The 14,147-nt window shown below is 44.3% G+C and overlaps 1 long non-coding RNA gene across 2 annotated transcripts in view; it reads left to right on the top strand.

Annotated features, from left to right (window-relative positions):
• Positions 1 to 14,147, top strand: part of LOC129712392 (uncharacterized) — a 124,846-nt gene that overhangs the window by 101,039 nt on the left and 9,660 nt on the right. Inside the window, exon 4 of one of the 2 annotated variants that reach the window (XR_008726046.1) lies at positions 3,823 to 3,927. The exons of the other annotated variant lie outside the window; for it this stretch is intronic. This is a non-coding gene — a long non-coding RNA (uncharacterized LOC129712392). The remainder of the gene's footprint in view (positions 1 to 3,822; positions 3,928 to 14,147) is intronic. 2 annotated transcript variants of the gene reach the window in all.

Below are 14,147 nucleotides of genomic sequence, written 5' to 3' on the forward strand. Positions count from 1 at the left end.
TAACTTTTTCAGCTCGCCTAGGCTGTCCGGTCGTGCTGGGGGCCTAGCCACTGTGTTTAAGAAACATTTCAACTGCCGCCTCCTGAACGCTGATCATTTCTCCAGTTTTGAACATCAACTAATCATAGTTGGTCTAATCTGTCCACTTTTAATTGTTATTGTGTATCGCCCACCAAAGATGCATAAGGATTTGCTGATCTTGTCGCTAGCTTGTTGCCCAAATTTGACCGGGTCCTGATTCTTGGTGACTTTAACATTCATGCCTGCTGTCCCACTAAGCCTCTTGTGAGTGAATTTATGAACCTGGTTGAGTCCTTCAATCTGACTGTACATACCAGACCCCATGCTGTGGTGGGCCCTGAAACCTGATTGGAAAATTTCCAGGATGGTATTTTGGTGTAGGTAATGCATTAGTTGATTTAAAATTACCTTTTCAATGACTTTTGAAAGGAAAGGCAGTTTGGAAATAGGTCTGCAGTCGAAGAGTTTACGTAGCGGAAATGGTGAGCAGGGAGATGGGATTTTGAGGGAGAGAAAGGCAGAGATGCATCGAATATAATTGCATTATGATCAGACAGACGGGCATCAATAATCTCTGTATTGCAAATTGGGAGACCAGACGATAGAGTGTATGGCCAAGCTTGTGCGTGGGTCCAGTGGTAAGTAGAGTCAGATTGAAGGACTCAACCAGGTTCATAAATTCACTCACAAGAGGCTTAGTGGGACAGCAGACATGAATGTTAAAATCACCAAGAATCAGGACCCAGTCATACCACCGTTGCCAGCCACTCCTGATCCGATCGTCTCGCCTACAACCACGCCACCTTGACCCCTGCCAAGGTCTCCAGTTTTGTCGCCGGCGATGCTGCTTCATTCTCCTGCACCAGTTCTACCACCGATCTCATCTCCGGTGAAAGGAGGAAATGCAGGACTGTACCGTACACGTGCAGGTCGCACCTGCAAGCCTAACCCAATTTACCAGGATTACGTTTGAACTGCCTTTGGTGTTATTCCCTTCAGTTTACTTATACTTACCACATGCAATCAGTGGTACATATATTTTGCATGTGATTATCATATCTATTTTATTGTGGGTTAATTCCTTAAGTGGAACGATGTAGATTAACTATATTAGTGTGCCATTACTATATTACAACACTATATGAGGGGCTGTGACGCTCCCGTGAGGGCAGCCTGGCGCGGGGCTGAGACTCTCTCGTGAGGGGCTGTGGCGCTCCCGTTGGGGCGGCCCAGCTCGAGGGTGGAACAGCACTCCCGTCGGAGCGGCCCAGCTCGAGGGAGAAACGGCACTCACGTGAGGGCGTTCCGGCTCGGGGCTGGAGCGGTGCTCCGGTGGCTGGGACGGCGTTCTGGCGGCGGTGACCTGAGTCCGGGGTTCAGCCGCGGGCCAGCGGCTGCGTCCGTTGGATTGGAGGGCGGCAGCTTCGACCACCCCGGGCCGCGGTGTTTGAGCCGGCCCGTTTGCGGGGTTCGGTGAGCTGCGGGACTGTTTGTACCATCGCCCTGGTGGGGTATCGCCTCAGCGCAGAGGGAGAAGAGGAGGGAAGAGACTGCAGCCTTAAGATTTTTGCCTCCACCACAGTGAGGAGGTGCTTGGAGGACTCACTGTGGTGGATGTTAATTTGTGTTTATTGTTGTTTATTATTGTATTATTGTATGTATGACTGCAGGCACGAAATTTCGTTCAGACCATAAGGTCTGAATGACAATAAAGGTAATTCTAATTCTAATTCTAATCTATCACCACACATATTATGCATGCTGCACATTCCATATGTAGTCCAGTCCAGACTATAGCATGTTACGATAGCATGTAATGTTCCCTCCGCTTGTGTTACAATAAAGACTATGAGTTGTTACTCCTGTGTATGTGCCTCATTACACAACAGGTGGCAACTCATTTGTACACTGAAGTGAGGCCCAAATCCTCTGTTTTCACTATTTATGGTTGGGCAGGATATGGGAACTTGTTTAATGGCATTGTGGAAACCTCTACATTCACTTTATGTTTAGTATCACATCTGAAAGCGAGTGCCTCCCACAGTGGTATCAACCTGGTTTATGTGCCCAAGACTTTGGAGTGGACCTCTCCATTGAGTAGAGAGAATGATGCTGCTTATTGGCCGGAGTAAATTCTGGAGGTATAACTCGTGTATCTTCTGTTAACATACAGTTTGTGGACTTGTTGATAAAGCGAGAGAGAAACTGCATGAACTGAATCTGAACGCCTCAGCAGGTCCTCTCTGCCCACCAACCTGTCCCCCACAGCCCCACCCCCCCCAACACAGACACCTCAGAGCAGCATTCCTTCTGATTGTTCTCATCTTTTTTTATTCACATTATTATTTTTACTGATCAGTACGGGTGTCAGGGATTATGGGGAGAAGACAGGAGAATAGGGTTGAGAGGGAAAGATAGAATAGCCATGATTGAATGGCAGAGTAGACTTGATGGGCCGATTGGCCTAATTCTGCTCCTATAAATTATGAACTACCTCTGAGGAAGATTACTCACCAGCCACTCACTGGGAAATCATGGAATTACTTCCCAATTTTGTCTATTAATATTTAATAGATGAGGGGTTGTGAACAGAAACAATTTCTTCAACTGCTCTGCTGGGAGCTGATTCCTTGAAGGCAGCACATATTCATGAAGCCTGCTGTAATCGTAGTACTGTACAAACCAAAGGACAAGGCTGACAACTCAACGTTTTTTGCACTGTCCTCTGTAGAGGCCTCACCTTTGTACCCCCGCGCCATGATAGTGAGCCCTTCTTCCGTCACCTCTGCCTCCGTGACTATTTCATTGGCAAGGAATCCTTTCTCCCATCTCCAATGCTCCTCGTCCTCTTAGACACCCCATCGCCTTTTATCCTTTTATTTCCAATGGGCGACAAGTTGATCCCAGTGAAATCATATCCAACCACCTATAGCTTTATAGCAGAAACTGTCTCCATATGTAGACAGTGTTAAATGACATTGTGGTAGCATTCTTGGTTTCCAATCCTGGCCTAGGCAGCTCTCTGAGGTGTAATGCTGCTTAGCTGAAACCAGCTAACTGGGTGGCAACAGCTTGGTTATGAATTATTTTACTTTGGGATTCCTTAATATGTTGTAGCATTAAATTAATATTGTTATATTTGCGAGAGTGGCAATGGCAGTGGGCTAGAGAGAGAGTCCATTATTCATAAGTATAAGAGTTTGTTATTCTAGGTCTTGACACATTCTAAGTTCACATCAGGAAATGCTGTCAGGCTAGGAGTGCTGGAGGGGGCAGTCCCAGATGTGTGAAGAGCTGTCGAAGGACGTTTGTTAGTTTATTTTATGCATTTACTTCAGGTGTAACAGGATGAATAATGTCACCTTTGGTCATGGACTGGGGTTTCTGCATTCAGTTTATGGTTTGTGACTGATGCAGTTTTTTAGATTAGATTAGATTCAACTTTATTGTCATTGCACATTTACAGTACAACAAAATGGTTTAACCTTGCAGTCATAACATAGAATACAATAACAAAACACACACTCAACACAGTTTAACATCCACCACAGTGAGTTCACCAGGTACCTCCTCACTGTGGGCATTGGGAGTTTAGACTGGGCCAAGTGAAGAGCGTGTGTGTTGAGGAATGTGTCATTTGTTGAGACAGTAACAATGATAAAAAAGCAACATAATGCCACCTGATTAAAATTCATGCCTTTTAATAATAAGCAGAACATTTAGATAATGTGACAAAGCACCGTGTGTTTTGCTGGATGCACAAAAACATAAATGTCACTGTTTGATTCTGCTTAATTGTAGAATCGTGAGTTGGAGAAAATCAGCACAGCCAACTCAAATAAAATGCAAGAGTTACAGTAAATGTTTGACGAAGGGAACATTGTGGCATTTAATCTGCACAATCAGGTCAGCAATTGTTTTGTATTTCCTGTATTTTGTTACTATTTATTAATAATCTTGTATGAACAGACAAATTCTGCATGCTGATTCGTTAAATGAATTCTGTTCAGTGTTTTAGTTTTTAATTTTAGAGATACAGTGCGGAAACAGGCCCTTCAGCTCACCGAGTCTGCACCACGCAGCAATCTCCTCTCATTAACACTATCCTACACACACACTCGGGACAATTTGAAATGTTACCAAGTCAAGTAACCTACAACCTGTATGTCTTTGGAGTGTGGCAGGAAACCGGAGATGCAGGTCACAGCGAGAACGTACAAACTCCATACAGACAGCACCTGTAGTCAGGATTGAACCCGGGTCTCTGATGTTGTAAGGCAGCAAATGTACCGATGTACCACCATGTTGCCCAGTGGAAGTATTAATGTCCAGGAAACAGGGAGACACAGTTGGTATTGACCAAAGGGCCGCAGCTGAGGCAGATGTGACGAGCTAGCCCAGTCTATGCCAATATCAGAGAGTTTGTCAGATAACCTGAACTCTGCATGTATCTTCAGGAATGCACTTTTTGTGGGATAATACAATACACCACATCCTGCTGTACAAAGTGATGGTGTGAATGGTGCAGCCTATCGTAGAAAGATACAACAAAGAGGGAGACCATTTTGTCCAGTTGATCCATGTCAGTTTGAAAGACCAATTTGATAGCTCCACCACCTGCTTTTTTGTCTCTATCAAGTTACTTTTACCTTTTTTTGACAAGCCAATGGCATTTTGTTTACTTCATTCGCTTGCCCTTTCTTTGCCTCTCCTCTTTCCTCAATTTTCCATTTTTATGTGCTTTGCTCTCTTGAATGGAGAAGTGGACTTTTATTCTATTCCCTCGTCATTCTCGTCATTGCATCATTTGTCATCCAGGGATTTTTTTCATTTGAGATTTTCTTTGCTTCCTTCCCTGCAGGAATCTTAATTGCTCCCTTTGTTGCAAAGTCTTACTTCAATCCACTGCAACTGTCACCTTTTATCTCATTGAAATTAGCCACCCCATGCGGCTTTAACAGGGGAGTGCTGGTACTGAACACAATGCTCCACCACTCACCCATTGGCCCCAATACTCACCACTCCCTAGAGAGGGAGGGGGGGCTAGAGAGGGCGTGGTGGTAGAGAGGGAGGGGGGCAGAGCGTGCAGGGCCAAACGGAGCTGAGCGGGTTGGGGTGCTGTCATGCCCCTCATAGGCGGTAGAGGGAGAGGAGGTAGAGAGGGAGGTGAGGGGGTAGAAAGAGAGGGTAGAGCGAGGCAGAGGGGGGTACAGATGGAGGAGGTTAGAGAGAGGGAGGTAGAATCTGGGGAGGGGAGTAGAGTGGGGGGGGGGTAGGTAGAGAAGAGGGTGTTAGCGAGGGAGGGGGTAGAGAGGGTGAGGGAGGATAGAGAGGGAGGAGGCATGAGAGGGAGTGTAAACGTTTGAACAACTTTCCCTACCCCCTCCTCTCCCTGATCGACTCCCCAGGATTTTGTTCCTCCACTCCCCCAATCCCTCCCTCACCCCTTCGAGCGGCGCCAATGGAGCTGGTCTTAGCGGGTCCGAGCTGAGGGGGGGGTGGGGCGGAGCGGGTCCCAGCGGGTCCCAGCGGGTCCCAGCGGAGCTGAGCGTGCAGGGCCGAATGGGTCAGAGCGGGGCTGAGTGAGCGGGGTCGAGCGAGCGGAGTGTGAATGGCCGAATGTGACCGAGCAGTCTAATTTAAGTGTAAAAACGCAAAGTAATAATTAAAATGCAACGTATTAAATCCAAGTGTTTTTAAATAAATGTGTTTCCATAAAATAGCGAAGTATTTAAAAAATTCAACTCTTGTAAAATAAAACTTAATCAATGTAATTGTGAAGTTTTTTTTAAATCACCTGTTTTTAAATAAATGTTATTCAATGCAATATTTTTGAAAAAGCAACTCTTGCAATGGTGCAGTTGAATTTTAGAACTTGCATTTTTAAAATGTTGAAAATATCGTTGGAGAGCTTGAGTGCCCCTCCCGCGCGGAGTATCCCGTCGTGCCTTGGGAGTTTATTGTGGGGTTTTTTCTTCAATATTAGAACTTTGAAAACTTTAATATTTTGAAGCTGTTTTCAAAAGGTTAGTAACGAGAAATATAGGCTGAAATGCGATGGGAAGATATGTATTCTGTCGGTGGAGAAAATGTGAGTAGCGTGTGTGAAAATGGGAAGGCTGTGGCCAAGCGTTTGGAAGAAGATACAAATTAAGGAGATTAAAAGAAAGCCAACACAACCCTGGCTCACACAGACATTTAGAATGTTAAGAACAAAGGGAAGAGTTTTAGTACAATGGAGATAATGTTGTGATCTCCGTATCATAAATGTTCTCCCACTGAACTTAATTTCAGTTTCTGACCTATATTCAAAAATACTAATGCCAACTCAGCTGTCAATGTGAAGCTCAAAACACACTCCTTATGGAACTTGGCACATATTTCAGGAATCTCTTCCCACTTAGCCAATCTTACACCATACTTTTCTTTGCTTATTTCACAATGATTGAAGTTCACTATTTTCATTACACCAAATTCCTTGTAAGGAAATTTACCATTTATTCCCAGACATTGGTCTACAACATTCCTTGTTGTATGAATGTAATGTATTTGACCTTCAACCTCACCCCTCTATTTGGTATTTAGTGTACAGCTGCTTACAAAATTCACAGCTATTCCTTATTTTTAACCAAATACCAGTTGGAATATATTTGGCTACATGTTGTCTGGATTTCTGATTGAATAATGCTAAGCTGATTCCAGTGTCAACTTTTTAATATAGCATGCATATTTTCTGAGTAAGTCACTCCGGCTATTATATTGGGAAGGGTGTTGATGTTTTACTCATCCACCAAAAGTATTCAGAGCTACACATTGTGATGTTAATCAATGTGCAATGCTTATTTTGATACCAGGCTGCTTTAAATTGGAGCTCAGCGTTCTAACAGCCTCTATTAAGCACGTGCACAGCTGAACACACATTCAGCAGCAGAAATGATCACATCTAATGTTATTTAAAGGGAAACTACTTGCAGGTTAGTTGCTGATTGATTTTTACCGAGCTGATCCAAGCAAATAGCATGTCCTGCTTGTAGAGTTCTAAGGGGTTAAATGTCTACAGGGCATGTCCAAAGATACGTGTCAGTTTAGTTGCCTTAAATTCTGGATATTTTCTTTGACTATTTACTCCCAGATCTTGGAGTAGACATGATGGGGAGGATGGGCAGAGGACACACAGAAGGAAGGATAGTGCCATCTCAAGATGGGTGACATTAATTTGGTTAGAATCAGACAGATAACGAGTGCAGTCATCCTAGCAAGTTGTGCACGGAGCCATTCCACTCCCAGGGCTGGGGATGGTTGGAATCTGCAGGAGGCAATTAAAGGCCTGTCCTTAAACTGAACAGGTATTGATCTTCTGCTACAACGTGCAGGCTTGGATAACGCACGTGTGTGTGTGTGTGTGTGTGTGTGTGTGTGTGTGTGTGTGTGTGTGTTACAACGGATGGGGACATCTGCCACCAGCCTCTCTATCATCACTGCCTCTATGATTGTGGATGAGGTTGTTCTTCTGCACTTCTATTTTGTAAAGGACAGGCTGCCATTGTTGCACAAGCCTGTCCATTCACCATCACAGCGCACGTCCTCAGCTGCAGGCAGCTCACTCTGTGGTCTCCACATGTTTCTGGACTGTGAGTGCATTCACTAGGGAGCTGGCACTACGATCATCTGTTGCCCCTGATCATTGATGTGCTGAGCTCCAAGACTACACGGCATCAGTATTTCAGCTGGTGATCGGGGATGTTAATCAAAGATGTGCCTTCATCGTCACTGCATCAGCCTTTGGTGGCAGATAGATAACAATGCACACAGAGGGGAAGAGGTCAGGTGCACCCGCAGGAGGTTTAGAAGGACTTTAGTAGATTTAGGGCCTTGCAACTGATATATGCTGCAGTGGTCCCAACAATCCAATCCATCTATTGGATTGATGAGGTGCTGCAATGCCTTCAAAGCCACTTTGAACACTTGTGGCAACAATTGTTGCATTGTTTTGTCGCTTTGTATGCCGGATGGTCTAATAGGCATGGAGGACAGTAAGATCAGTGTGGACTATAGTAATATGCAAGGGCAGTTTGAGATTAAAGTGGAGGAGGTGCTTAGGGCTCTTGAAGAGCAGTAAGATGGATAAATCTCCAGGACCTGATGGGATCTATCCCAGGTTATTGTGAGGGGCGAGAGAGATTGTAGGAACCTTGATGGAGATTTTTGCATCTTTTCTTAGCTACAGTTGAGGTCCCAGAGGTCTGAAGACTAGCTAATGTTGTTCCTTTATTTAAGAAGGGAAATAGAGAGAATCCAGGAAATTATCACTTGTGAGCCTCATGTCAGGGGTAGGGAAGCTATTGGAAAGGATCTTTCAGAATGGGATTTACCCCTATTTGGAAGAGAATGGAATAATTAGGGATAGTCAGCATGTCTGTACATGGCAGATCATCTTTTTTGAGGAGCGGACGAAGGTAATCGATGGTGGGGCTACATGTATTTTAGTACATGTATTTACTAAATATGTACATGCATTTACTATGTCTACATGTATTTTAGTAAAGCATTTGATAAAGTCCCCTATGGTTGGCTGATAAAGATTAAGGTGCCCGAGATTAGCAGTGACTTGGTCGCATGGCTTCAGAATTGGCTTGATAGGGGACAGAGGGTTGTGGTGGAAGGACAATATTCAGCCTGGAAGACTGTGACCAGTGGAGTTCCACAGGGATCTGTGCTGAGATCTCTGCTGTTTGTGATAGACATAAATGACTTGGATGTAAACGTAGACAAGTTGGTTGTAAGTTTGCAGATGACACCAAGATTGCTGAGGTTGTGAACTGTGAGGAAGACAGTCAAAGTATACAGCGGGATATAGATCAGCTACAGAAATAGACAGAATTTAATCTAAGCAAGTGTGAGGTGTTGCACCTTGGGAGGTCAGATGTAAGGGGGGGGGGACTATATAATTAATGGACATATTAATTAAAAAATAATAGACAGGGTGGTAAATAAGGCATATGGCATGTTTGCTTTCACAGGTTGAGCATTGATTATACGAGTTAGGAAGTCATGATGCACATCTATAGAATTTTGGTTAGGTCACATTTGAAGTATTACATGCAGTTCTGGTTGCCCCATTACTGGAAGGCTGTCGAGGCTTTGGAGGTTTACCAGGATGCTGCCTGGATTAGGGGGTATCAGCTACTGGGATAGGTTGGACAGACTTGGATTGTTTTCTCTGGAACACTGGAAGTTGCGGGGAGACCTGATAAATCTATATAAAATTATGAGAGGCATAGATAGGATGAAAAAAATCAAATACTAGAGGGCATGGCTTTAAAGGGAGAGGGGAGAAGTTGAAAAGAGTTACGGGGTATAGAAGAGAGCCTCATCTATAGTAGAACAGGGGAACCCCCGTTCCCTGAAGAATGAGGACATCTCCGATGCCCTGGTTTGGAACACCTCATCCTGGGTGCAGATGCGGCATAGACGGAGGAATTGGGGGTAGGAGATAGAGTCCTTACAGGAAGCGGGGTGGGAAGAAGTGTAGTCTAGATAGCCTTGGGAGTCAGTGGGTTTATTCTATACCCCATAACTCTGCTCTCTCTCCCCATCCCCCCCACTCTTAACAAGGACAGAGTTCCCCTTGTCCTCACCTTCCACCCTACCAGCAGTCACATACAACAAATAATCCTCTGACATTTTCGCCACCTCCAATGGGATCCCACCACTGGCCACATCTTCCCATCTCCTTCCCTGTCTGCTTTCCGCAGAGACCGCTCCCTCTGTAACTCCCTGGTCAATTCATCCATTCCCACCTAAACCACCCCCTTCCCTGGCACTTTCCCTTGCAACCGCAGGAAATGCTACACTTGTTGCTTTATCTCCCCCCTTGACTCCATTCAAGGACCCAAGCAGTCTTTCCAGGTGCGGCAGAGTCACTTGCACCTCCTCCAACCTCATCTATTGCATCCGCTGCTCTAGGTGTCAGCTGATCTACATCGGTGAGACCAAGCGGAGGCTTGGCGATCTCTTTGCTCGGTTCACAATAACCAACCTGATCTCCCGGTGGCTCAGCACTTCAACTCCCCCTCCCACTCCGAATCCGACCTATCTGTCCTGGGCCTCCTCCATGGCCAGAGTGAGGACCACTGTAAATTGGAGGAGCAGCACCTCATATTTCGCTTGGGCAGTTTACACCACAGCGGTACGAACATTGACTTCTCCAATTTGAAGTAGTCCTTGCTTTCTCCTCCCCTTCCCAGCTCTCCCTCAGCCCACTGTCTCCACCACTTCCTTTCTTCTTCCCGCCCCCCCCCCCCTCCCTCACATCAGTCTGAAGAAGGGTCTCGACCTGAAACATCGCTTATTTCCTTCGATCCATAGATGCTGCCTCACCCGCTGAGTTTCTCCAGCATTTTTGTCTACCTTCGATTTTTTTGCTTCTGCAGTTCCTTCTTAAACATTTCTTAAATAGGTGTAAGGGTATAAAGAGGGAGTGTGTGGATAAAAGTTTGGATTTAATTTGTGGAGGTGTGAGAGGTACTTCAGTAAGAGAAATCAAAGGCAGGTTATTATCTAAATGGAGTGGAGTGCAAATGAGTGAAGTACAGAGTGTTCCAGCTGTTCCTGTGCATGAATAATAAAAAGTTAACAGGCAGGGTTTAACAAGTAGTTAAGAAGACAAACAGCATTTTGACCTTTTTGGCAAAGTGTTATTTTTTTTAAATAAGGAGGCTTTTTTTGTAATTGTATAGGGTGTTAATGAGGCCTGGTCTGTAATCTGTGTACAGTTTTGGTCCTCTTACCTAAAAAAAATTATAGACCAACATTGAAGGCAGTACATCATCAGCCTAATTGTGGGGTGAGAGGGATGTCCAAGCAAGAGAGATGATATAGTTAGTCTGGTTTCCTTTAAGTTTAAAGAACAATAATCAAACATAAGATCCTGAGAGGAAGGGAGGGGGGGAGGGGGTGACAGGGTAGATGTTGCTTCCACTAGTTGGCGAGTTTTAAACAAAGGGACATAAGTACAAGATAAGGGCTGGTCATTTAAAACCGAGGCATGTAGAAATTTCTTCTCGCAGAGGATGGTGAATCTCGAGTTCTCTGCAGGTGGTGGAAGCTGGATCATTAAAACAAGTAAAGTGGAGGAGGATAAATATTGGATAGATCGAGGCATGTAGGGGAATGAAGAACTGGCACAGAAGAGATGAGGCTAGCTTAGATCATTCATGATCCTAAACAATGGTGGGACCAGCACAATGTATGATCATTTACAGCATCATGCAAAGGTATACAGGACCATGGTTAGTCAAGGAACTAAGATTTCCAAGGTGTTTAGTTTTTCCTCTTTTTTTTGTGTGCCCGTGATTGGTAGAACACATTTTTTTCAACAGTTCTTCACCCTCTACCAAGGGTGCTGTTTCTTGCAGGTCACTGGTGGCTCGGGCAAGTCCAGTGAATATCAAAAGGACAATAGCTACTAGGTTTTATAGGCAGATTATTTGAGGTTCAAGCCCCTTGACTGTGGCTGATAAAAATTGAGAATGGGCTCAATGACAAACTAATTCTTGTTCTGTACATGCGCTATGCTTTCCCTAGTTTGTAATTTGTTATTCAAACCCCTCCAGGATGAGTGTATTTGTGCTTCTGCTTTAATCCAACTGGATTAAGTGACGCCATGTCCTCTAGTGTGCTGGTTTCTTCTGTTGCACAACAAGCTAAGGACATTTTGGGTAAGCTAAAGAGTGAGTGCTAGAAAGCTGGCTGCATGGAACCCCTTCTTTAATTATTTCATATTTAGAAATAGACTGTTTCTCGCAATGCTCAGTGAGAATGTTGTTGGAAAGGAAATCGTCCAATTATCTGGCGTAACGGACAGGAATTCCAAAACAACTGTGAAATAATGGTTTCTGTTGAATCGACAGTGGTCAATCAGGGAGGAACTTATACTGGTTTATACTTAGGTCGTGACAGGTTCAGGAGTGAATATTGAAAGAAGAAATAACAGAAGAAGAACATTATCAGCTCTCCAGGAGGAATCTTAACAGCTTCAACCATTCCGTGTCTGATGTATTCCTGTTGCTTGAGGAACACACAGGAGTGTTGTAGATTGGAGATGGCCACACCGTCAAGTAAATGGATGACTGCCAGGATAGGTAGGCAGGCAATGTGGAGTCTCCTGTGGTTGTACCCTGCTCAAACAAGTATGCTGTTTTGGATGCTTTTGGGGGAAGGGGAGGGGGGGAATAGCCTCACTGGGGGGAAATGGCAGTAGCAGCTAGATCATGGTAGTTGTAGTTTGCGACTTTAATTTCCACAATATTGTCTGGGACTCTCCTCATGGCAAAATGTGTTAGTTGTGTGTAGCTCGGTTTCTCAACAGTATATAGATAACCATTCAGGGAACGAGCCGTACTGGTCTTTATAGTGGGAAATGAGCCTGGCCAATTGTAGGGACATTTTGGGAACAGTGATCATAATTCCACAAATGTTCAAATAGTTGAGATGGATAAGGATAGGACTGAACCTGTGGGCAAAGTGCCTAATTGGAGAAAGTCTAATTGGAACAGGCGCTTCAGTCTGAAGAAAGGTCCTGACATGAAACACGATGTGTCCATTTATCTTCACAGATGCTGCTTGACATATGGGCCTCCAGTAGTTTACATTGTACAACAATATTGGAGCGGATATGGGGAGTGTAGGTCCACATCTGACATGTGACATCAGGCCAGTTGATCAGAATTCAGGACCAATGTGTTCCTGTGAGGAAGAGAGGCAAGGATGACAATAATCAGGAATCTTGGATAATGAGATTTGTGAAAGAGTAAAATAAAACATGTTAGAAGCAAGAAGCTGAATTTGGACAAGGCCCTTTTGGAATATAGAGAGAAGGTAAGCAAGGAATCAGGACGGCTAAATCTGGCCATGTACAGTGCCCTCCATAATGTTTGGGACAGAAAAATGGTTAGAAAAAATCACATGTGGTTAAAGTGCACATTGTCAGGTTTTAATAAAGGCCATTTTTAGACATTTAGGTTTCACCATGTAGAAATGACAGCAGTGTTTATACAGTCATCCCATTTCAGGGCACCATAATGTTTTGGACACAGCAATGTCATGTAAATGAAAGTAGTCCTGTTTAGTATTTTGTTGCATTTTCTTTGCATGCAATGACTGCTTGAAGTCTGCGATTCACGAACATCATCAGTTGCTGGGTGTCTTCACTGGAGATGCTCTGCCAGTTTAGCTTATGCTTGTTTTGGGGGCTAATCCCCTTCAGTTTTCTCTTCAGCATTTAAAAGGCATGCTCAATTAGGTTCAGATCGGGTGATTGACTTGGCCACTCAAGAATTAACCATTTTTTAGCTTTGAAATATTCTATTGTTGCTTTAGCAGTATGTTTGGGATCATTGTCTTGCTGTAGAATGAACCGGCAGCCAATGAGTTTTGAGGCATTTGTTTGAACTTGAGCAGATAGGATGTGTCTGTACACTTCAGAATACATTATGCTACTGCCATCAACAGTTGTATCATCAATGAAGATAAGTGATCCAGTACCTTCAGCAGCCATACATACCCAGGCCATAACACCCCCACCACCATGTTTCACAGATGAGGTGGTATGCTTTGGATCTTGGCAGTTCCTTCTTGCCATCACTCTGATCTTCATCTCATCACAAGACCTTTTTCCAGAACTGTGGTTGCTCTTTTAAGTACTTCTTGGCAAGCTGTAACCTGGCCATCCTATTTTTGCGGCTGGCCAGTGGTTTGCATCTTGCAGTGTAGCCTCTGTATTTCTGTTTCTATTTCCTTCTGCGGATAGTGGTCATTGACAAATCCACAACTGACTCCTGAAGAGTGTTTCTGATCTGTTGGACGGGTATTTGTGGATTTTTCTTTATTATAGAGATAATTCTTCTGTCATCAGCTGCGGAGGCCTTCCTTGGCCTGCCAGTGCCTTTGCGATTAGTAAGCTCACCAGTGCTCTCTTTCTTCTAAATGATGTTCCAAACAGTTGATGTTGGTAAGCCCAAGGTTTGGCTGATGTCTCTTAATTTTTATTTTTGTTTCTCAGTCTCATAATGGCTTATTTGACTTGCGTTGGCACAACTTTGGTCCTCATGCTGATAAACAGCAAT

The sequence above is a fragment of the Leucoraja erinacea genome, chromosome 2 (assembly GCF_028641065.1).
Source record: "Leucoraja erinacea ecotype New England chromosome 2, Leri_hhj_1, whole genome shotgun sequence".
NCBI classification, from domain to species: Eukaryota; Metazoa; Chordata; class Chondrichthyes; order Rajiformes; family Rajidae; genus Leucoraja; species Leucoraja erinaceus.